This window comes from Lepidothrix coronata, unplaced genomic scaffold, assembly GCF_001604755.1.
Source record: "Lepidothrix coronata isolate B3197 unplaced genomic scaffold, Lepidothrix_coronata-1.0 Scaffold138, whole genome shotgun sequence".
Lineage (NCBI taxonomy): Eukaryota > Metazoa > Chordata > Aves > Passeriformes > Pipridae > Lepidothrix > Lepidothrix coronata.
In genome coordinates, this window is record NW_016690318.1 from 713467 (window position 1) to 740307 (window position 26841).

The following is a 26841-nucleotide window of genomic DNA, read 5'->3' on the forward strand; positions in this document are numbered from 1 at the left end:
GAGAGCAGCTCAGCTGACCTACTAATGGTCTAACACAGTAAATTACTCAAATCAAGGACCATTTTACTGAAGAAATAACCAAGGTAACTGAAAAGTATCAGATTTAACAGATTATCCTAAAGTTTTCCTGACATGCTGAAAATTCCTTCCAGCTTTTCACTGTAAGTGAGGTATTAGCTATCTCACCTAAAAATATCAGCAACATACAATCATGACGATTAATTAAACTGCTGGCATTTGTCACTGTACGCAGGCAAGAGGCTGGGCAATGAATCGTTTTATCCTGACACCAGAACAAGAAAACTCACAGGCAACTAACTCAACATCACTTTTAAAATTTCTGCTATAAAACAAGTTTTCCAAGACACATTTTCTCTGTTTCATTTCAATTACCTAAGCCAACAAACAGCACTTTTTGTTTTCTTGTAAACACACTGAGAATGCAATATTTGAAAATGCACAGTTCCAATATTTTGTGAGCTCTTGTATTTCTAAATTGCTTAAGTCCCAATCAACATGCGGAGTTTACTTTATTTCCCTAAATTTGCTCCATCTAGACTTCAGTAAAAGTTGTTTTCCTCTTTTAACCAAGACTGATCATGACTACAACATATGACTTACTTCCTGGACCTGCTCAATTAGACTGCAATCCTGTGAAGTTTGGTGCAAAATTTCACCACAAAATTTTCAACTATATACATATGTATCCTGCTCTACACCTTTCTCCTTGAGCCTGCTCTATGATCTCATGAGCTCCTGTTAAGCCTGACTGAGCAAGATGAGCAGTGAAGTGTATCAGCTGGGTGGTGAAGCCTCCCTGACCGTACCAGTAAGCCTTGCATGGTAAAGGTGGGAACAATTCTGACTGTAACATGCACATCAGCCGCCTGGCCAAGGTGGGGAACAAAGAATAAACCATTATCTTTGTCAGTCTCGGTAAATGATTTACCCAAATCGCAGCCCAAGTGAAACGACACCATTGTTACAAATTTCAAAATCAAATCCATCTTTGCCTGATGAGGTACTGAATTTAATATTAATTTCCAGTTTATCGATAAAAATATGCGCAAGGTGTGTTATTCAAAATTATACTGTAGTGATATTAGATTAATCTCCATGGCTACATAGATACACATATCATACACAGTTTTCCACATTCTTTTATGAAAGAATCATCAAATGGTTTGAGTTGTAAAGGAACTTAAAGATCTTCTAGTCCAATACCCTCATTTATGGGCAGGGTCACCTTCCACTAAATCAGACTGATGAAAGCCCCACACAAACTGGCTTTGAACATTTCCAATGATGAGGCATCCACAACTTTTCTGAGCAACCTGTTTTATAACACATACATTTCTTATCAAAACAAATAAGATGTTATTATATGATAATATTTATTGCAATGCATTGCACATCATTATACTCCATTATATATATTTCCACCATATTTAGTCTTCTTTCTCTAAGAACAGGAAATAAATAGGTGGATCAGAGATGCAAGAGTAACTATATAACAAACTTTAAAAAAAAAGTATCCTCATAATAAACAAATATGCAGTGAAACCTGTAGGACTTTAATTTGTAATTTCCAAATACACAGATTTACAGAATCTCCCTCCATGAAGATGGCAACTGACTTTTTTTTAACAAGCTCACAGAGCCATAAAAATATTTTTTATTCATTCTATTTTTAAAATTCTGACAAATTGACTGTCATTGGCTGCTTGCTTAAAACCTACATTAAATCTGATTTAAATAATAACATACAAGATTGTCTGCACTTATTCTAGTTTATTTCCTTTGATAATACATAAGGTTTAAACATCTTTTGAAATGGCAGTAGATAGTATCATTTTGCACTTGTGGTTAGCATTTGTGTTTAAAGAATTCTCACAGCAAGTTATTCACCATCATCACTTTTCATTTAGTTCTTCTGATGGTAAAGAGCAAATATAAATTTCCAGACAGCAGATTCCACAAGGAAAAACATCAATATACTCAATACATGCTTTGAAATGGGAGAACTAGTTAATATACTTACATACCATGAAATGTAATAAATTCAATCCCCTTATTTTGTCCAGCTCAATAAATCAAGGCTAGAGTGGCACAAATTCAAGAAATAAGAAGATTTGAAAGGAAGAAGGATGGACTATCGAGGTGGAACAGAAAAAACTATGGTCTAACTACCTTCATAAACTCCTCAACTTGCCACGCACTGTATGCAGCTCAGCACTTGAAGCACGCAAAGAGTACTAACTGAAAACTTGTTCCTCACTGGATTTACTCTTTGGTATGGAAAGTTATTAGATATCTTGCAAACAGACAGCATTTTTGTTTGACTTAGAGTTGATCACGGTTAGGAGAGAATCCACACCAGAATCAATAGTGCCTTCACCTTTTAACGTGGAATCTGATCAGGTTTGGTCCCATAAAAAGCATGTTCACAAAACTGCACGTATAAAGCAAGCTGACATCTGCAGGCTAAATATCAGGGATCTGCACTGAACTCAAAAGCCAAGGAAGCAAATTTGGGGAAATTCAGAAGGGAAGATGTTAGAAGCTCTATCATGTAAAAAGTAACAGAGGACAGAAAAACGTCTGAGGAAATTTAATAAAGAAGGGTGTGTTTTTTCCTTGGGTTGTTTGGGTGTTGTGTTTTTTTTATTATTATTATAAAAAACATCATGTACTGTAAATTTATGAGATTATTTAAACTATGCAAAACTTTACTAGTATGTTGCTAGTGCAATAGGCTTGTCTAAAATAAAAATAAATTGCTTCTCTGAAATATTTGGATAATACAGAGAGCACTTTTACAGTACACACTTTGACAGTTGTCACAAAGTATGACAACACAATGTATGAAATATACACAAAAAAAGAGATGCTAAACACAGATGTATACAGATGATAACAAACTTTTTATTTTTCATATGACATCTTAGAACTTATTTTTCCCCTTCAGAACTACTAAAACTACTAATTTCAAAAGGCAGGTATAAAAATATACTTTTAAAAAGCAACTAAATAACACAAAGTTTTTAGTAGCTTTTTTTTTAATGTACCTAAGATAATCATTAGCTATGTTTTAACTGTTATAACCATTAATTTATTCCTGTTCACAGGACAAGAAAAATAATCTTCACGAACAATTGTGTTAGAATACAAAATTGATCTTTGCAAATGTAACTGTACTAAAATGTACAATTTATGTTTAAATCATCCTAATTTTAAAGTTACTTATTATTTTAAACAGTTTAATGAATCACAAAATTCAAAATTGCTGCTCTTTGCATATCATAAATTACTTTTAGCTGCATTTCCTGTCAGAAAATACTATAAAAATTTAACGTTTTTACGAAAGCTCCAGAACAGCACCGCAATGGGTATGCTTACAGTTATGTGGTTGTTAAGTTGGCTTTGTTATACCAATGTACAATTCTAACATACTGCTTCACAGCTAAAGTAAAATATAAACAGAAATTTAAGATTAATTTATACCAGCAGACTCTTGTTTCAATTTTGATTTTTTTTATTTCAGGGACTGAAATTCAATTAAGGATATTGCCTATTTTGAGGAAACGTCTACATATGCATTGTAGCATACAATGCTGGCAGAAGTATTCTACTAGTAAGTAAAATATGCATTGCAGTAGTATTAGTACAGAGGTTTTCTTTAATTTCACATTTTAATGTCTTTACTTGACCCTCTCAGAGTTCAGCAAAAAAGAAAATCAGTGATAATGTTTTCAGTTTAATTAGTGTATTACATGCACTGTAACTATTAGTGAGAAATGTTATATTAATGAACATAAAAGTTAGCTGTAAATTACCTCAGAGTTATTATCAATTTCCCAAGTTACTGCTCCTTAAGATAACCCTCTCCCTATGGTCCTTCCAGTAATTTTTCTTTGCCTGATAAACATGATGATTAAACAGCACACAGTGCAAACCTTTGATACTTTTTAAATTAAATCCATGCCCAGCCTAAGGGCTGTGTCGGATTTCAACTAAATGTGTCAGTTAATCAGATAAAAAATTATCAGCAACTCAAAGAAACAGCAGCCTTAGGCTTCATCAGTGCCAGAGAAAGCTGAACAAAATAAGACATACAGACAATATCACATTATGAGTAAAGGTTACTGTTAAGCATATCACTGCACAGAACTATTCACCACCTTAATAATGTCTCTCTTATATGAAATATTGCATACAAAAGCTAAAATAATAACAAAGAAAGGAAAGTGGTAGACCTGTGCCTATATATGCCTGTTCATGTGTATTGCAAGAAAATTTGAATGCTGCCATTCAGAAAAATGCAAAATTTACTGTTTAGAAAAGATCTTCGCAAGAAACTGAAGTATAAATAGCTGAAGAATAGTTAAACTAGATTTAATTTTTAACATTTGCTTCACAGATTTGCCACAAGAGTTCATTTTTATGACCAAGATATAAAACATATTATCTCTAAATGAAATTGTCTTTCCAATTACTATCCTTCTTAAAGCTTGTATGAGTAAATTCAAATTAAAACACAACATATTTGCAGGTGTGTGACTTACAATATATACCTTAGTAACAGGACTTTTAGGCTTCTGAAATTATTTGAGTGGAAAATTCTTAAATATGAGCTTGCCTTATAATTTGTGAAACATTCTAAGATCACTGATTATAGTGATTTCAGAGTATGTGATTTTTTCTAAGCTTTGATATGCCTGTCAGATGCAGCTGCAAGTAATCAAAGACAGTATGGGAATATCCCTGAGACATAAGGATATAATAACTCTTATGTCAGACTGAAAACCCATTGTTTGGTAAGGTTCTGCAGATTAGCTATGAATCACATAGTCTTGCAGATCACTACACATTATCTGAGACTTTTCTGTCTTCTACATAGGGACCTCAAAGCACGTTTATCTCATGCCTTCATTCCTTAGGAAGAAGTAGTTCCAAAAACAGTGCAAATTAATTTAATGTGGATTCACATAAAATCCCAGTGTGAACACTCTCATTATGAACTTCGGTAGTCTTCCTTCAGTGGGCTTATTTTAACTGGCTTGAGAAGTAAATTACTTTTTAATACTAGTATCTATACAAGACGATAACACTATGTAACTAATCCACTTTAAAAGCTAATTGAATACATTTTTATGAATGCTCTGCCTATGCAGACAGGCACACTACCATTTTTAAGCAAAACTGATGGCCTAACTTCAAGAGTTTTGCAAATGCAACTACTGAAACACTGCATGCAAACACACACAAAATCTATTAATTCAGTGTAGAGGGTATTCCTCAGCTCTCAGTCACAGCCTTCAGTATTCGATTATAATCTCATAATAAACACATCTAATTGGTATATAGTCTTCCTGCTACCTGGAAAGGCCAAAGATTCAGGGAGATGGTGCAGGGGTACGTTTCTTTGCACATAAGCACATACACACACACCACAGCAAAGGAAAAAGGAAAGAGAGCAAAAGAGACAGAAATACCACTCTCGATGTCTAATATCAAACAGAAGTGTATTACAATACTGCAATTCAAAAGGCTAGAATTATATTTTAAAAAGGAGAAACAGAAAACCAGGAAAATCTTCCACTATAGCCATACACCGCACCATAAACGCAGTTTTTCCTGATATCTTGATTCTCCATTTACCTGCATTTATAAAGTGAACAATTAGTCTTAGTAATTATAAATTATTAATGAATTATTTTTATACTATCTTACATAGTAACTATTTTCATTAAATACAAGGAAGTTTCTATATCATTGTAGATACTGTACTATTTCACAAGATTTTTTTTCTAAATTATTTAATGTAGATTGACTGATTCATTTTTTCCCAATTAAAAAAAGTCATACTAAAACCAGTGCATTTAGTAACATTTCATATAGTTAGATATACCTATTAAAACCATAGAATACTAAGATATACTTATCAAAACCCATAGAATACTAAAATAAAAATCAATAGACTTCACAATAGCGGTATTGTGAAGGTTACCTAAAGGACTTTTCTACAGAACTGTGAGTTTTTGTTTTCTCTTTACCAGTTAACTGAGTAACTGTTAACTGATGCCTACATTCCATGCACAGAAGCTACAGTCTTTGACACTAAAGCAAAAATCTGCAGCTGAGCAAAAAATGGTTTTTTTTAAATTTTTTTTAAATTGCATTTTGTTCAGAGATTTGGTGCCAAATAAATGTCTGCTTCACCTCTGGGACTTCCACCTCTTAAATATTCAAATAATTGCAGAGTGAACTTGCCTGCAGACGCTTCTTTCAGGAAATCTTATTTACAAAATTACCTCAACAAAGACTGATTACTTAATTTAATAATTAAATTTAACATGAACAGTCAACTCCAGATGGAATAAAAGATATTACATTATAACAACAACATGCAAATGAACAACTACAAAACAGTTAAGTAAACATACATGTTTCTGCTCCCATGCTAGACTGGATATTATAAGTATTGGTGATTTTAAGTGTAACTATTTTGTAATCAAGAGTAATCATATTTATCTAGAATTAATAGTCAAACACTGTGATCAGATTTAAAAACCAACATATACAGTCACGTGTGAGTTCTTCAGAATGAAAAAAAATTAAAAAAAAGTATTTTTGTTATGAAGGCAGGTACTGACCTATATTATTATGTGTCAGATCAATGTCTTGCTGAAGAGAAACCACTTACTGAATCAAGGAAAAGGTCAAAAGAGTACTAGTTTGTATTTTCTTGTTAAGAGAAGATTCATGATTTAGATAATGCAACTCAGTTCACTTGCATCATATTCTGACTTCGGACAGGCAGAATTTCACTCTTGGATTTCTTGTTTTTGAATAGTATCTTTAACAAACCATAAGAGCCAAAAGCTGGCCTTGAAAAACTAAGTTCTTGAATGTAAACACAAGGTCTTTTTTTCCAGGCTCTGCATTAGCTTTCAACCACACAGCCTTCATACGGACCAACTCCTAGACACCAATGGCAATCTACATCTCTACAATGAAGACCAACAAAACACAGATCCAGTACAGCATCTACAAAACAAACTCTGAACAGACTCTACAGTTTGCTCCGGTTACCTGAGGTATACACCACAGTTGGAATCATTCAACTCATTAACAGATTTCTGCTCAGTGAAGCTTCTCTAGGAAAATGTCATACAAGAATTAACTGTCTAGTCTCATTTATTTCTATTTGAGTATTGCCAAAGCAATGTTATGTAATGAGGTATTTCAGAACACGTGCTAGCAAATACTGAGGTACATAAGTAATTTGATTTTTGTTAGTAATTCTGGAAGCAAACAGTCCTTTTTGAGCAAGAAAAACTTTAGGCATGACAAGACATGATATCGAGTTTTCGTTTTGTAGTCCTTTTATCACATGCAACGGGACAAGACTCAGAACCATGGAAGAAAAATCTCTTAAATCAAAATGAGCTATTTTGTCCATTAGAAACAAATGTTCTATTCCACCCTTATGTTTTCTTGTAAAGAATAAAGCTCTCTGAGAGCAAAGAAATGTAAAAAAAAAAAATTATTTTTCTAAAATTAACTCTTAGATGTCACAATGTCTGCTTATTTTAACACATTCTAAATCATATAAGAATTTCAGATTAAAGAAGTCAATTTTACTGTCACTAACAAGTATGATAAGTAGATATGTTTTCATACACTTAGATAACTCGTTCTCCCATGACTATGGCTGAGAACATCTTTCAAATCTGCACTTCATACTTATGAAATCTATGTAATGTGCATCAATAGACACACACACAGATATACCTGCATTCTTACATTGCCAGTGAACTCTAGTTACTTTAAAAGGAAAAGTATTTTTAAGAATATGACAATTTGCTAATATTCTTTTATGACTTTCACTCCAAAGAACTGTACACAACCTTTACCTCTTACAGTAAATCTTTTTATAATACTGAATGTTTAGACTTTCAAAACTTCCAGTATTTGTAAGAAGGAGCTACTGAAAGTATTTATAAATCATACTCTCTGCCAAAATTTAGCTGTCAAAATTAGCTTTCTAGCCTTGAAGAAATAGCATCTGGAGCATACTGTACTGGAGCAAAATATCCCATTCTATAAGGGGAAACAAATTTTCACTTAAGGTTGACCGATATATAAAATTATTCAATGCAATATTTGAACAAGTCATGTAAACATTCTCAAAAATGTTCATTACTAATTGCCTGAAATATTGATCACATTCAGTAATCTGAAGTACTTGAAAAAAAAATATGTAATATGATGGACATGAAAAACAAAGTTTTAACCTCACAGTCCCTTGATGAAAAAGCAGAAATTTCACTGAATTTCACTGAAGATTCTTAACTCATACTTTTACCAACAGTTAATTCACATTTACTTCTATGCTAAGCTATGTTCCCTGATAACATGAACATTTAAACTAATTTATAATGTGAACATTCCAAATATTTGCAATCATTCCTAAATTGTCACAAAAACTATAATGCTAAAGTACATGTCAAGTATTAAGTATTAATTGATTAATAAATTCAAAATTAAGTGTTGATGGACAACTTACAAAAAACCCTGTTGCTTTAATTGCCTCCACAGTTTTTTAGTTTAAAAGTGTATCTTCTCTCAAAGTGCCAAACTCTACTTTTAATATAAAACAAGTACATCAAATATTATTATACTGGAATGAGTTATTGAAATATGGAATTATCTGATAATGAATGTGTAAGAGGAAAGGCATGCTTGAGAAAGTAAGATTTACTATATTTCATTTGGTATTACTCTAATGGGAAACTGTAGGTCACTATGGACAAACCAAAGTCAGCTGGCAGGAAAGCTGGACAATTTTCACCTGAAAACATTCTAGAAGTATATATTAACACATATAATAATAATAAAAACATTATATTTTCAATGTTTACATATTCATTATATAAACATTATATATTCAAAGCTAAGGATACTTTCTTTTAAAGGTTATTTGACAATTTCATCTTTCTTGCTTCTTAAAGACACTGGAGAAACCTAAACCTTTAATTCTATTTGCATAATGCAATGGAGTAAGGCAGCTGTGGCCTACTGTGATACTAATAGCACAACTTCACCAGCTTTAATAACATTATTCTTCACCCACATACACACAAGAGAATTAAAGGAAAGATTTACATTACACTGACCCATTGCTGTCACTAGGAAACCACCCTATTCTGTAAGCATGCAAATATTCAGCCTTTTCTGTATGAAACAATGTCACTTGTTCTGCTATATGTGGACATTTCTTTGCAAATTGTATCACTGTAACAATTCCTTCAGAATTTCATATACACATTTTCAAACTATTAAGTCATTATGTTGCTATTACACCTATGAGTAGATAATCTTGGCACGGACTCTGAAGTATCATATACAAAACATCATACAAGATCTCTAATAAATACTGCAAATTTCAATTTTTCCCAATGACAACATATTTGAGATAAACTTTCCCAGAAATATTCTTATTATCTGTACTGCCAATAATCAGCTCTTCTGATCTTGTCATCACTCTTCCTTATATAAAAGCAGAACACAGAACTTCTAAAAGATTTTACTGGGGGAAAACAGTCTATTGGAAACACAAGTCTAAAAGAAAGGCCTCTTTCTTTTTGTACTTGGAACAGTACAAAAACCCTCCTTTAATCTTCAACACAATTTTTGTTACTTCTCCAAAAGTCAACAAGGTTTGGAAATTCTTTAAAACTGTTAGGAATCTCAACAATGCAACACTAGAATTTTCTTTCATCAAATTAAGTTAATATAGCTTGGTTCCTTATCTTTTTTTTGTGTAAATATCACTGATCCTAGAAATTTTTATGTTCAAATGATGAGAAAACAGCACTGAATAAAACTGAATTAAAAGAAGGTATACTCATGATTGTCAAATTCTTCTATGGCCTTTACAAACTTAAAGGAATCCTGACAAAATATTCCTTAAAAAATAAAACCACGACTTTTTTCAATGGTATGCATTCTCTGCTAATTTTTGAAACAGCAATCCTCTTCAAATTTAAGCACTGACACAAACCTTTTAGCACAATAATTACTATTTCAAAACTCCAGTGTCCGCACTGCACTTCTCATAACAAGAAGTCATTGAGGATTCAAACTCCTTGAGCAAAAGATAGAGAATTCTGCACATGCTTAGTGAAAACACTGTTATTTTATGCTCCTTATCTATGACATCAATTACTCTTATTGGTGAAAATATTGCGACTTCCAGCAACATTTTTCCCAGATTGCAGTGAAGCACAAAATGCCACGCCATGATTTTCAGGTTTAATTCTCAAAGTGTTTTTGTTTGGATTATTTTTCCATCACCGTGTTAGAAAAAAAGACAAGGTCACTTAGTATTACTAAAATGATAGCAATGATTCCAAGTCTTAAGAGAAACATTCCAAAACAATATCAAAATATGCTCTCTGACAAGCTTTAGAGAGTTTACATGAAGAATCAAATCTTACTCTTCATTAAATTGCTTAGAAGTAAGAATCAAGGGTTCTTCCCAATATTTTCTTATCACAATAAAAACAAGTATTTTTCTATATAATTTCAGTTCCAAACATATATATGCTGAATGAATGCATTTCAGACACTTCAGCTACAGCCACATAAAGTCATAAATCGATTAAAGTTGTCTATGTCTACCTTTGTAAATTGGCAGAACAACAGCTTAAGGACAACATTCTTGCATTTACAATAAAAACATTTTTACATTAGATATTTAAAGCTTAATAATTACAAGCAATTAATACAGGCAAAGAACTAAAAATATATCCCAAACAAATAATGCAATATTACCCCTTCGCAATAATGCAATATTGCCCTTCGTAAAAGCACATTGGATGTGTTGCAAAATTGTTACACCCAGTACAGGAGGTCCACATTGCCTCCAAATTCCCATTTTATACCTTCTACTCTAAGAGTATACTGCAATAAACAAGAATTTACAGAGTATAAACTGACTGGATTACAGGTCTTCGAGGAGAGAACAATTTATGACACAATTCTCTGGCATTCATCCTTGCAGCTACAAGTATGTACAACAAGACTGTGCATTTCTTTAATTTCTGAAAGAAGTCTCAGAAGCTCCCAGACTGGTCCAAACTTCAAAACACCCACTTAATTGCACTGCATTAAGGGTTTTCACTTTATTTTAATGAAAGAAGAGTAAAATTGCCATCTTTTACAATATCTGGCAGACTAGTAAGTACTCCGATGTAAGCAACCTTACCAGGAAAGTATTCTACCTTTTTAATAGCAGACAACTTTTATAGATCTTTGATTGGACATAATGTAGCATTCTGAATGTAAGAAAACAACCTGTGTCTTCAGCAGTGAACTGATGTGTGTCCATTACTTGAGGTGTGGAATTCTTCAGCAACAGCATATGCTGCCACTTCATGAGATGAATTGAGAAATTTAATTTTCTCAGAGTGGTCCAAGTGGTTAATCTGATGCAAACAGATTCTTGCTCTACAGAGAATTTGATCAGGTAGCTTCTCTCTAAATCTTTATTCAATTCTTCAACATATAGTTTGATTAGGCTTGACTTGGTATCGAGGTTACAGAAAAAGTGTCTCTGCTTTTACATCCTGTGACAAGCTGGAAATATATTCCTGAAATTAATGTTGTGTTAGATTGTCTCTCTCCTACCTCTTAGTATCTTTTACTGGTACCCTCCATTAAAGCCAAAGACAGTATAACTGTGGCTTACCCAGAATAATAATGGTCAAATACTTTCTGCAAGCTCTGCAAAGTAACACCATTCTTTGGAAAAGATGTATTCTACCAATAATGAAGACAAATAGCCTAAAGAAGTTTTCAGCAGGGCATGCAGTCTGTTTTATTCCTATCCTTAAAATACCTTTGTTTGCTTTTGCAATGATTTCACGTTGAGACTGTGGTTATGTATCTACAGACCTATGAGAGTCAACTTTCATCATCATCATCATCATCATCATCATCATCATCATCATCATCATGGCTAGGCTTCGCGAACGAAGATTTGGGAAGGGCTCTACCCACGTTTGTTGCAAGCGCGTTGGTGGCTAAAAAGGCCAATACGAGATAGACATGTTCGATTGCAAAAGGCACAGTAGAAAGATTCCTTGGGTGGTGTATTCTGCAAGACACGAATCTTTCTGTGTTGTATTTTCTCCTCAAGGGTGATCCTGCGTGCTTTTTCAAAGGCATCAGCAGCGTTATAGATGGTGTGTCTCCAGACCTCCCGACTGGAGGCCAGAGTAGACCAGTTATGTTGATCAGTGTGGCCAAGGCTGAGATGTTGTTTCAGGGAGTCCTTGTATCTTCTCTTTGGGGCTCCTCTCCTGCGGCAGCCGGTGGTAAGTTCACCATAAAGCAAGATCTTAGGGAGGCGGTGATCTGTCATCTTTGAGACACGCTCTGCCCAGTGCAGCTGTGTTCTCAGTAACATGGCCTCAATACTTGTGATTGTTGCTTGTTCTAGAACAGATGTATTGGTCACATAATCTGACCAGTGGATGTTTAGGATTGTGCTGATACAGCGTCGATGGAAGCATTCTAGGAGACACAGCTGGTGGCAGTAAATGACCCAATATTCGGATCCGTATAAGAGAGTAGACAGCACAACGGCTCTGCAAACACTGATCTTTATACTTTTCTTCAGGTGTTTATTTCACCAAACTCTTTTATGAAGCTTTCCGAAAGCTCTATATGCCTTTGCTAACCTGTTGTCTATCTCTCCGTCAATCTTACCGTCCGAGGAGATGAGGTTACCTAGGTAATTAAACTGCTGGACTGATTTGAGCACTGATTCACCAATGGTGATATGGGGATGACAGAGTCAACTTTAATGCAGTCCATTATATCATGTCTCTGCATATCCCATGCAGGCATTTAGTTCTTTGGGGATCGTAGTGGGTTGACCTTGGCTGGATGCCAGGCACCCATCAAGCTGCTCTATCACTCCCCCTCCCATCCAGACAAGGGAGAGAGAATAACATGGAAAATGACTTACAGGTTGAGATAAGGCAATTTATTAAAGCAAAAGTGAAAGTTTTTGTGCACATAAGCAAAGAAGAAAGTAACAAGGTTTATTCTTTACTCCCCATTAGCAAGCTGTGTCCGGCCACGTCCCAGGAAGCAGGACTTCAGCACACGTAGCAGTTGCTCAGCAGGCAAACATTGTAAACAACGAATGCCCCCCTTTCCTGATCCTTTCCTCAGCTTTTATATCTAAACTACGTCATAGGGTACGGATTATCCCTTTGGTTGGTTTGGGTCAGCTGGTCTGCTTGTGTCTTCTCCCAGAATCTTTCCCTTGACTGGGGGAAGAATGTTACAGTGCTGATGCTGTGCTCAGCAGCACCCAAAACACTGGTATGTTATCAACACCTTTCTAGCTACCAATGCAAAGCACAGCACTGTGAGGGGTGCTGTGCCCTCCATCTCAGCCAGACCCAATAAAAGGGATCGTGCAGTATCTACCAACAGCTGTGATGAGACTTAATCTCCTGTCTGAGTTCAATATTCACTGGCCCATGTTCACTCCTTTTATTTGTTCCCTCATCTTCTGAAGCTCTTCCAAAGTGTTTGCGATTTATTTAAAAGGGAGAATTCCCCACTTTCTAAATGAGTGAGAACAATCTTATTTTCGTATAGTATTGTACCACACAACAGACACAGCACAACTATGGCACAGACAGAATAACCAAGCCATGTTCACTCCTAGTTGCATTAATCTAAGCATAATATTCTTAAAATCAACGGAAAAACCCCAAATCTGACAGGTTTCCCTTACAACCATCTCAAGGTATTCAAACTCAACAGACACATACTTTAAAAAAAATGAATAAAAAACATTTGTCAGATATACTGAGCACTCAGTACCTCTTCAAGTACTCATCTGAGGTTGGAAAAAGGTACACAAGACATGCACAAATCATCAATGTCAATGAAAAAAGAATATACTATTAGATACACAAATAAATTTAGTACCCAGTTTACAACATGACTTCTTCCTTTAGCACTTTCACACACACAAAAAAAAAAAAAAAATCCCACAAAACAACAGTCTCTGAGGATGTCCTATATTAAGAACCATGCAAACTAAGGCTGTTAACATATCTGGCAGTCTGGTTGAGCAGTGACCACAGTTTCCATTCAGTTGTCAACATTTTCTAAAAAGTTGTTTCGTCAATGATTTATTTGAACTGTTAATGCCTGCAAGAGTCTGATTTTAAGTTATCATCACTGGTTTCACTGTATTGAAGAATGGTACAGAATAAGGTTTGCATTAATTTTACCTTTTTGCTTTCTAATACACAGGACGTGTAATATTTCACAGTGGGTAATGTTTCTGAAACATGGCAGCAGTTCCCTTATTCCAAGCCTTGTCTTCTCCTACAACACAGTCTATGTGATCCATAAAATGAGGAACTCATTTTAATACAAGACGTGGGGCTATTTCCCACTGACAGATCCTCATTTTCTTTCCAGAACATTGCCTTTTAATTTCTAAATCACTTGTGTATCATTGTAACTAAAAAATATTCTGGGAATACAGCCTTGCCTGGATGTTCTAAACCAAAGTAATCTGTTGACAGCAACAAATTTTTCTCATAAAATAGAAGAGACCAAGCAGTCTGAAAAATCCTAAAAATAGCAGAGAATCACCAATTTCAGCTGCATACAAGATAGAGCTCAGTCAGATGAAGAATATAATCATTTTACTAGGAGAGTACAAGTGTAATTCAAGAAGTTCAAATGGACTGGATCACTGTACAATTCAATCCAGCCTGATTTTTCTGCTGGAGCCATGGAACAGGGATAGAACAGGGCAAGAAGGTCAGGATGCAAGACTCCAAAATGCAACATACTGGCTGCCAGATCATGCTTCTGTGGATAAGCAGCAGCAGTAGTACTGAAAAGTGGTATAAGCTCCTCAGGACTTACAGGAGGAAAAGAAAAAAGCCAATCTGATTTTTAATTTTTTTTTAAGGTAATCAAAATTGTCAGTGGTGGAGTTCAACCAGTACTAAAGGATGTTGAGTATTAATGCCTCAAAACAGGTCCATGTTTTTGCTTAAAGGTATCAAAAAAATCAATTTAATTCATGGAAGATAAATATTAAGTTATATTGGAATTATATACCATAGGAGACAAATATCACACAACATAGTATCAGATTACAGAAAAATGTTTCTAGTACTTCTGTGATACCGGTGTAACTTGCATTCCATGCAAGTTAGAATGAAAAATTAAAACTCTGGCAAGTCTTACACATATGTAAAATAAATTGATCATTTGTTAAAGCAAAATTCTGACATGTAATTCAAAATTACCACCCAAATCCATCCTATCATTAACGACTAGTTCTGCAGTTGTGGAAAACCCTGCCATGAACACAAAGACACCTTTTCTTAAGTGCATCTTTTTGAAAGATACATTTGTACACAAGGGTGTTTATAAATTCAAAGTTAAAGCATTATTTTATTTCCAATTTCCATCCTTTGGAATGTAATTTTTTTTTTCATTTAAATTCTACAAATGTGCCATGCATTTTTATCCCCTCTAAATTTTGTACTCTGAATTTTACTAATACTTCATCATTAACAAAGAACGAGTAGGTAGTGTTGAGTTTGTGAAGTTTTCAAATTTCTGTGATTTTGAGGTATTTTTTAACAGCAGGATAAAAAAAATATCGTTAATCTTTTTAGTACCAGAACAAAACATATCTTGAATCAAGATAAAATCACTACATCATGAATGTTAATATCACTCTGTGAAAAATATCACATGACTAGACAAGACCATCCCTTTAGGGAGAAATATTGTGGTAAAGTGGATTATTCTTTTAGTAGTGTAATGGAAAGGCTTTCCACCTAGTCCCAGAAGAAAAATCAAAATACCCATTTAAACGGCAATATTGTGAAATGGATAGGACAAAATAAACCCCTCAGATCTGTAAAGAGCTCCATATATATACACACATATACATGTACACACAGGAAATCATATATATGGAATTTTATTTATACATATTTAGTTCTATACATATATATTTATGTATATAATTTTAAATTTTAAAAGCTAATTTTTTAGCTCTAGGCTTATGATGCAAATATCGAAATGCAGTCACATCACATATACTAGTTTGGGTCACAATTTCAAATAATATATACAACTCAGCTCTATGCAAAAAGTTGTGAGTATTCTTTTTTAATTTTCTGCACATTTTGTGCCAGACCATATTCTAAACAGCTTTTACAAAGTGATAATGTTTCACTGACAGTGTTTTGTGTACTTCACATAAAATTAAATCTCAGACAAACCTTGAGAAAAAGAAATCAGAAAGCTAAGCAATACAGCATGTTGCTCTTTTTGACCCACAAACGATTATCAGTTATTTTAGAAGTTATGACAGTTTTCTCAAGTCCTTAAGGAGTCTGACACCATTGGTATAGCTTTTAACACTGCATTTATGTTTATATTACAATACAATAAAACAGCAGGAATAGTGTCCAAATTACTTGGGTATTGGATGCTTTATTGAAAATAACAGTATTACCATAACATTAAAAAAATCAGACTTCTTTGAATGTGCTAAGTAATCACTGCTATCCCTGCTGCATGTGAATTATGGGATAAATTTTGGAATGCACCATCAATTGGAATGACTACTAAGTCTGTCTCTCTAATGTAGGACTGTATGCACTAACAGGAAACACTAATCTAACTAAATAACCAGTGGTATGTCAATACTTGAAAAGTCACTGTGAAACCAGTGCAATGCTAATTATTTGTGATTACAATACAGATGACTTCATCGAGATAATATTTACTGTTCTTGGTCAGGTATGAATAAAAAGCAGAATGTAAGCAACACAACCACCCTTCCCTGCATCCTTTCTTAAGGATTGCTACCCTAAACCACAGGACCAATGGTACAGTAGTTAATTTATCCAAGTGTATTAGTCATTTTATCACTATCCTTTCATAATATTTACAGCTACATTTTCTTATTCTCTGCCTTCAGTCGCTGTTCAGTTAATTCCACATCACTGGAATCTTTAAAAGCTTCATGGGAAAAGAAAGGTGATTTTAAAAAGTGTCTTGACATTTTGTAGTACTTAATTCTAGATATTCAAAGCTAAATTATATTAATCCTCTCAAGCAAATCTGAAAGCAGACACATTCAAACACAGCCAAACTTATTCATCATTTCCTAACCAAGAACTTCCATTATTTTCAATAACAAAGAACAGCTAAGCAAGATTGCTAACTGGTGATAAGAGTTTGGAGGAGCACTGCTATCACCACCCCAGCCCCCTCACCAGAGGAACCCCACTTAATGAGATGGCTTGCAAAGGCTTCAGAAAGAGAAATTTGAGCTGCTTTTGTATTCAGCATCATGGGCAATCACCTACAAACCAAAGCTTGGCAGGTAAAACAGTAATAATAAAAACCCATTTTGCCTTGAAAGAGGATTCTTATCTATAGATACTTCTAACTATTCTGCCTAAAAGATTTTTTGCAAGTGTCCTATGAGAAAGATTAAATGGGTGCTTAAGAAAATTATTCTAAAATAGCAGATATGGCAATTATACCCAATGCATGAGGAAACAAATTTCGAAGCAAATGCTTCAACTCCTAATGACTTGCCTTCATCAAGAGTACATGTCTGGAACAAGAAATACTTTGTAACTTATGCTGAGACTTTGAAATCACAAGCCCTTAAAAAGGACTGGGTTTGTTTCCGGGTTTTTTTTTAAGAGAATACCTCAGCACACCTTTTACTCTGGTGTTTGGAAAGGACTTACCTTTCTCTCCTGTCTTCATTATCTGGTTTTACTCAAAAAAAGCCAGCTGCTCTACAAACTGACCAGAAAATTAAAGGCTCCCCATGTAACCTGGTACAAGAGCATCCTAAATTCTGCTTTAAAGACAGCGACAAGCTTGGTCAGCGATTAACATCCCAGCCTCTCTGAGAACCACTGGCACTGCTCCTTCTGTTCCTAGGTGAACTGTAGTGAACATAGGAACAGACTTTCCCTATATGTTTGGCCCCAACCTGACAACAGAGTTCTGCCATGTCCAGCCTGCAGGCAGGATCCTGAAAAAATGGCACACAACACCCAAAGCCATTTTCTCAGAAGAACCATCTGTTTAAGTCCAGGAAGACAGAAAAATCTTCAATTTTCTGCTTTTGTTTGTCTCACAGGATATTTCAGTATCTAACTTCCCTCTAGATTCTCACCAAAAACCTCTGTAAATCTTTTTCCTACAGAATGGAGATTCTGCTTTTCAGTCAGTTGACTGAAAACCAGCTTCACAATAAGGCACTAATACGACACTTTCTACAAAAATGTTTGGCCAAAACCTGAAAACTTCATTAAGGTTTCACATTGAAAATTGATATTTGAAACGATCTATTCTTGTACAAGTATTCTAAGCAAATCTGATCCAACTTTCCCATTTTAAACAGATTTGATGCTTCTGAAACAAAATACAATACTCCTTATGTCAGCAACAAGTATGAACCAAGTCCTAAAATATCACATTCGTGTTAAAATCTACCTCACCCTAAACCCAGGTAAAGCTGTAAGCAGAAAGCCTTCAGGAAATGCCAGTATATGCAAGCAATGCTTCCCCAATCTGGGTTGACAAGACCGTACTTTAGGGGATATTGCTACAAGGTAGAGAGAATTTGGGTAGCAGAAAAAAAAGGGCAGCTTGAGGATCTTCCTTGAGGAAGAAATATAAAAGTAGGATGTTTAGAAGGAGATCTGAAGAAACAGAAAGGAAAGGCAGATGATAATGTGCCAAAGAAATGGTGAAAGAGAAAACTAAAAATATCAACACAAAAATAGTAAAATCAAAAGAGAAATACAGCAAAGTAAAACTTTCAGAGGAGTTTTCTGTGAAGGAATAATGATTAAAAAATTATAGAAAAAACCCACCTTATGCTAAAGCTTAACATAAAAAAAAAATCACAAAATTCCCCAAACACTGAATCTTACCCTAAAATCTGTTCCATCTTGCTTTATTCTATTAGTTTGCATAACCCTGAAATGTATTTTCTTTCTCATGAAGTTCTGACATCTCGTATTGTCAACAGGGCTGTAGTATCAGGTTGCTCTCAGAGTGATACCCATTATGCCCCTTTAAAATCTGAAAGAAAATGTGTATCTCAATATGGGGGAGAGGAATAACTATTTTATTACTTGCAACTGGGTGAACGTAAAGCTTTCCTTTCTCAAGGAAGACATGTCCTTAGTCACCATGAGAGTACCAGAAAGGGTACATGAACAGGAAAGCATAGTAAAGAAGAGAGACAGGCTGGCAAATTCACAATGTTTTAGAGAATAAGAAAAAAAATACAGCTTGTTGGGGTGATACCAGAAGATTAAATGCAGACAAATGTTTAATAATGAGAGAGAAATTAAGGAAAGGAATTTCAACGTAAAAGTAGTAAAAGTGCTGAAAAGTAGTATCAGGAACAGGAAGAGTCCAGAGAACACTGAGAAGAAAAATCAGGAACCCTGTCAGAGAATACTGTCAATTAAATTGATCTTGAACCTATTTCAAAGGCAAAGAAGAACAGACTATGTAGGGTCATTACTGAGCAAGAAAGGAGGAAAGACTAAGGTGTTTTTTTTTTACTCCTTTCAAATTCCAATATCCTCCAAAGTATGTTTGACTTTTTTAAACTCCATTACTTGTCTTAGTTCTTCTATTCCCATCCTAGGCACAAGTAAATATTAAAAAAAATATAAATCCAAGAAAATGCAAAAAAATCTAAAGGTAAGTTATACATTTGATCACTGTTCCTCTGGTCAGCACTTTTTTACTTTTTTTTTTTTTAAGTGAGATTTAAAAACATGCAAAACATAATTTCAGAGTTACAGTACAATCAAAACAGTATCTTGTTGAAGTGTATTATTAATGTACATGCTGTTTTAATAGGAAATGGTAGCAAAGAAGAGAAAATCACTTATGTGGAGCATCAAAGATCCCTTTAGTACCTTCTATGCTTAAATCCAACTGCATTTTCTTTACAATTCAGATTCCACATCTTTGAGAATGTGTACCGAAGCAAGCTGAACACTCTTTTCAGATATTGCCAGTATGTAACTGCATCACATAGAAGAGAATGCATGTTTTCCTTTATCATCTCCCCTCACTCATTCCTCAACTGCAGGTAGATTGTTATGGTATTCTCCAAGATTAAGAACAAACTGGTTATTTAAATTTAGAAGACAATGTTGCTTAAATAAGAACTTCCCAAATTGTTTGTTGCCTAAACTAAAAAAAAAAAAGCATCTCCAGAATGTTTTATCACTGAAAGATATATGCATTAATTCTATACTGCAGGTTCTCAGTCATATACATCTTCTCTAATTGTAGTGCTACAATTATTCACTGTGGGTTGGGGTTTTTTAATGCAGAAATTGAAGTTTCAGAGGACTGAGGAGAATAAAATTGCAAATTGCAAATTATCATGACTAGAGCCTTTGGTATATGTGACTGTGGACTGCACTAACAAGATAACAGGAAAACAAAAATAGCTTTTTAATAAGAGCAGAAGTATTTTTATTCACCAAATAATTTACCAGACAAGTAACAGTCTCCAAGTCTAGTCCCACACAAACTGACTGACACAAAAAGACAGTTTCAAGAAAAAAAATAAAACAGCCAGGCAGGGACAAGGACATTAGAAATGTTTATAGATGGTAGAAGTTCAGGGCCAATCACATTCTCTAAGATTTCAGTCCCCGTCCAGTTCCCAGAGCAGACATTTCCACAATGACATTTCCATTATTGAGCTTTCTTACCCATTTCAAAGCTAGTGTGGCCTTCCCACAAATATTTTTGTCTAATTTAGCAGAAGCAAAATATTTATATTAAGCTTTCAGCCTGAATAGTTGTTTTATTGACAGATGTCAGTTTTTAAAATGAGAAGTTTTCATGGTCTCAATATTTTAAACCAGTGCCTCCTGTTCACACTGCATATTATCACACTGTTGCACCGTGATTGTATGCTTGGGAGGAAGAGGTAAAGGATCCTAATCCCATTTTCAATTGAAGTACTAAAATAACATGAGACTTGCAAATGTGGCCTTAGTCCACCGTTCTTGACAAGATATAATCAACAAATTAGGTTGAGTGTACTTCATGTGTTTTAAACATACATACCGACAACAATGCAACATCCTGTCAAACACGCCAGGCACTGAAACACAAGTGACCAAAGAGAAGGATGAGTTCTACGTTTTACTGAAATAAGAACTTAGGCATTAGAGATGACCCTTGCCTCATACAGATAAAACTGCACAATTAAGGAAGTGAAAAGATTTTCGACAGACTTCAGAAGTGAGGAAAAGGAAGCTTACCAGGAACTACAAGTTGAGCAACACTTGCTACAAACCAGCATGCCAGACTACTGACTGAAAACAAGCCTGGAAGCAAGAACCTCCTGCTTTTGAATTTCTTAGATATTTAAGGATTTTACCTTTTTTTTTTTTTAACATGATACATTGCTTTGATCAAATACAGAAAATGCAATCCCTGGAAGACCTCTTATGTTTCTGCAACTTTGACTCATGCTTAAGTCTGAAGTAGGTTAACTGCTAATACAGAAAAGATAAATACTAGAGCAGGCTACTCTAATAGTCTGCTAACATACAGTACCTGACACTATCTATAGCACTGCCTAATGCTTTGAGACTGGAGAGCACATCCTTCGAAACACTTAACTATATTATTTTGCATTCCTATTGCAGCAATGGCCAAGGGAAGAGCAGTTCCTATTCTACTCTGCACTATACCCACATTAAATAATGTGGCAAACCCTCTCTTTAGTTTGTATTTCTCAGGAATATCCTGGTAGCCAAAATCCTGACAGCCTAGCAAAATAATTACTGAGAACATGAATATTCCAAGGCTGGACCGACATGGATATAACTGTATTGGGAGCAACTGATAATAAAACAGCACTGAGGATTCTACCAACCGATAGAGTAGTAACTATGAGGTAAAAAAAGAAACAAAACAGCTGAACAAAAATTTCCAGTGAAACCCCCAATCATCTTATGAATACAAAAATTTAGCCCATGAAACCTGTTCTCTACCTATGAAATAGCAGGTTGCCAATTAGATATGGCACTCCCTCATTTTACATTGCAAAAGTTTCTACTGTGAAGGACACTCTAGGTTTCCAGCTTCTTCATCCGTCTGGTCCACATTTGCATGCACATTTGTTACAGAACTTTTTATCTTCACTTCAAAAATAATGAAAAAAATTAACATTGCAGAATCAAGAAGTAAAAATTTAGGAAACATCACACATCCATACGACCTTTTTGTTTAGTTTCACTCCAGTGGGTTTCATCATATAATTTTTAATACAGTATGATTAAAATCTGCTTTTCCAGCATATTTGAAATAGAAGAGAATATAAAGGAGAGCATGAAATTATGCATTTGCCACTTTCAGATTCTCAGCTGCCTGAATTTGCAACTAATAGAATAAATTTAATATTATATATTCACATAGTTTTCTAGAACAACTACCTTTCAAGAAAGTGTCAAGAGTCACCATATCACATGAAATTGGATGCTCTGGAAAAACAGCATGGGTCATCAAGCTCTCAAAACAATTTAAATAGACATGGAGAGAAGTAGAATTTTTTCTATTTTTTTCTAACTGATGATTTCAAAGAAGCCCTTTCCTCTCTTTGTGCAGTTACACAAAACAGTATCACTAAAATTCAAAGAAATATTTCTAAGTGTTTATTATATAAATGTTTTATCACTTTTGCTTAAGGAATGAAACTGCTTATTTTTAGCTCACAAGATAAGCATTTGGGAAAAACCACAAAGTACTGAAAATTGGAAAACTGTATGTTATACAACTTAACTGCCCAAGTCATGCTGCTCCACAAAAGTTAGTTAATGCAATAGCATCTTTCCATTTTGAGAAACAGGGTACTTGATGTCAAAATATTAAAACCATCTCATAACTAATAGCACAGATTATTATTAAAAAGAAGATCTATTATTAAAAAGAAGATTAGTATTAAAAAGAAAATCTAAGTCTCAGGGTAAATCGTCCTTTGAAAGCATTTATTGATCTTCCCTTCACAGCGCTGTTCACCATTTCTGTAAAGCAATACTTTTGAGAATGGTGATGTAAGCAATGAATAAGTCATAATGACAAGTGGGTAATAAATAATGACTGGCAGAGTTTCAGAGAACATGGGACTGGTCTCCAAAGGATAAAGATAACCCTGAAGGTGGCCAAAAGGACTATTATATCACAAAACCACTCAGATTACTGAAAATTTGTAAGGTCTAAAAGAAAGTTAGGGCATGTGAAAAAAAATACTGGACAAACTGTAGCAGAACGAAACATGACTACATGAACAAGAAAGTTTAATAAATTAATCTGACCAACTATAAACCAACTGTTACCCAGCTCTGTAAAATCCGAAAAGTTTAAATTTAAGTTCTAAAAAATATTATATATATACAAATTAATCCTTTCTTTGTGCTGGTACATTGGCCAGGAAACACAGAATTTGAAAAAAGACAAGACGACAAAGCTATGCCAGGTAGTTTAATGCACCTATCGGATGACATAATCTGTAATAAACTCTGCCTTCCTGAAATACAAGGGTATCACTGTTATAGATACTAAAGGTACACCACAAAGAAGAAAAAAAAGCCAAAACCCATCTACTTAACAAGTCACTGTCTAAGCAAAACAGCAGAAGAAAAGAAAAAAACTGGGGGTTGTGGATAACACAGAAGACAGCAAAACAAAATGCCTAAGGAATGTTGAAGAAACGGGTTCTTAAGAAAATACTTTAAAGGAAAAGTGTTCAGTTGTTTTCAGTACCTAAGTTCTCAGTATCTACTGATGCTTCACAATCATTTTGAGGATATTATCTATATTTCCTGAAGTTATAAAACCAGGCCATCAAGTAACCACGGTAAACCTAAATACTATGTTTTTTCATTTAAAAATAATATGCCATCAAAGATTCTCTCTCATGTGATCAAGTTCTAGAGAAAGAAAGAATGTCTTGAAAGTAAAATAAAAAATGTCTTTCAAAGAATATCCTAAAAAAAAGGATAAAAAAACTTAAATATAATCATAAAGGCATAATCATATGTCCTAGGGTCATTAAAAAAGACTCTTATAAATGTCTCCAGTGAGAACAGTCAATAGTTCTTCTGTTATGTAAAATAATGTTCCATTTTAGATTGCAACATTTGTTTTTCTTTTTATAAGTAGTGGTATAGTGTAGGCAACTGTTAACTAAGTAAATTGGAATAGATATTTATTATTTTATATATAAAATACATTCCCAACATTCAGTCTCCACATCTTTTGGTATTTCAGAGTCAAAGAAATACTAGGAATTAAATTAAGACATTTTTCAGAAATACCCTTAATTATTTTGCATCAGCTTAGATTTTATGAAAGGACATTTGAAAATGATCATTCTTAAGCAAGTTATTTGAAAACAAGTATTTTCAACTACAAATTTCCCTTAAACATATATTCTCTTTCATTAAAGATTTCAGACATAGATCACATAATCCAACTAAATGAAAAGAAGCACAGTATTTAGGGGGAGGTAATGATTATAGAATGGGCTAAAGTCATCAACACTTCAACTAAACAGAAAAATATGTGGACTAAACAGGACATTTCCTATAAGCATCTGTCACTTCTTTGCCCAGTCTTGGTAAATTATGCCAGCTCTCAGCAGACAGAAAAGCTGTAATTTATTGTCTCCAATATTGTAGTAGACATTTATCACTATTTTAATTATGCTGAATCTTAATTGGCTAGTTTCATTGCAAGAAAATACATATTATTCATTTTTCCAAATAGACAACATCTTACAATTAAAACCTTCCTCATTGCTAACCAGATCACACTTATAACAAATCACCTGTACTTGTTTTCTTAATTAAAATATTTTAATTAAGAATTCATTTTCTAAGCAAAAGTCCCACTGATCTGTATGGCAGATTTGTTTAAAGAGACTGAACTGTGATGAAGTTCCATTAAAAATATTAAAATTATATCTAAAGTAGCTATTTACTTTAAAGTAGAAATTTATATTGCCTCTTTTTTCTAATACTCAATCTCTCCCCTTCCTTCATGAAGTAAGCTTTCAAGATCACTTTAAAAACAATCCATGGTTTGGCCATACTGTTTAAAAAAATACTTGTTTTACCATAAGAAAATCCCCATGCATGAAGAAACTCATTGACAAAAATCAACACTCTTCTCCCCTCCCAATACTTACAATTAACAATAATTATGCAATAGGTGCAAGAATTAGGCTTGATTCAGAGTTTAAATTTAGAGTGAAGGAAAGTACTTTTGACCAAATCACCTTTATTGTCAAATTACTTGACCACATTACTTTTTTGCCTTATTCTACTATTTTGTAGAATAAGAGTTGCTTTACTCAAATAACATTTTTAGTTCTGTAATTGAATTATGTTAATGGATAGTAAATATGGGGTATTTTCTGGATTAGCCAGTGCACATTATGCCATTATAGTTGCTTCCTCCAGCAACATTTCGGTATAAAAAAATCCCACAATAAAAAGTAAAGATATTGTATGACTAGAGGCTAGTGATTACCCATAAAACAGAAAAAAAAAAAAAAAAAGAGCTTCTACATACTACATTTCGGAAGCATCTCACCTCTTAATTTAATATTAAATTAGTCTTCTTCTCTATTTATTACCATATCTCAAATCCTGCAAGTGGTTCGTGATGCACTATTCACTCCACCAATAATCTTATCACTTGTTACGCAGAAAAAATGGTCTTCAGAAGTAGAAAGCTGGTGCATTTATCTATCTACTGCTCCAAACAAACGAAGCCATGTGGTCAGTCATGTGTTTTACACAAATCATTAGAGATACAGGAATGTTTTGAATAGCCATCAATGGTTACATCATTAACTATAATTTACTGCAATGACTTATGATTTTCATTTCATAGAAGTGCATTAAGAGTGTGTTCTACATGTACATTAACACTCCCCATCATAAAATAAAGCCATTTAACTTTTCACAGAGTGACTTTTATGGTGCTGTTACAGAAGAAACTAATTGTAGTTAAAGCATTTATTTTTTAAAAGGTCATGCTTTTTTATTGTAGTCTATAATATTTAAATGGCAGGGTATGAGTATGAACATGCACGTATGCAACTGTAGGGGACATGTATGTTCAATTATGAAACCATCCAAGGAGTTCTGCAGAAAACACAGGCTAAAAAGTTATTTGCACATTAAGCTACAATGAGGTAAAAGAGAAATCTAAATTGTAAATGAGTTTTGGAGACAAATCAATGCTAATGAACAACAATTACTTCAGTCACTGTGTGAATTAAACAACATCGTTAATAAAGCTTAGGTGTTCTGATGGCGAGCGTGTCTTTAGTCCCTGGCAGATCATGTAAGAACTAATTTAGGAGAAGCAGCAAGCACAAAGGAATTAAGTTTAAAATTCTTTTGTTTTGAAGCTCCATTTCAAACAAAAGCTTCAAAAAGCCTAACAACTCAGAAAATTCTATCCTATTTTAATGACTGCCCTGAATGAATGCCTGAAAAAATTTCAGATTTTCACTAGATAATGACAGGAGATCTTATAAACCTAGAAGATGACTCAGAACAGCCTCTTTTGTTCCCTTTCTTGCATATAAAACAGTCAGTGAAAAATCAAAATGTTTCCTTAAGAAAAAATGGGCTTTTGTTTGAGCTAAAAATAAGTCTAAACATC

General features: G+C 34.0%; 1 protein-coding gene across 5 annotated transcripts in view; it reads right to left on the reverse strand.

Annotated features, from left to right (window-relative positions):
- Positions 1-26841, reverse strand: part of DPH6 (diphthamine biosynthesis 6) — a 202449-nt gene that overhangs the window by 158835 nt on the left and 16773 nt on the right. The window lies entirely within an intron of this gene.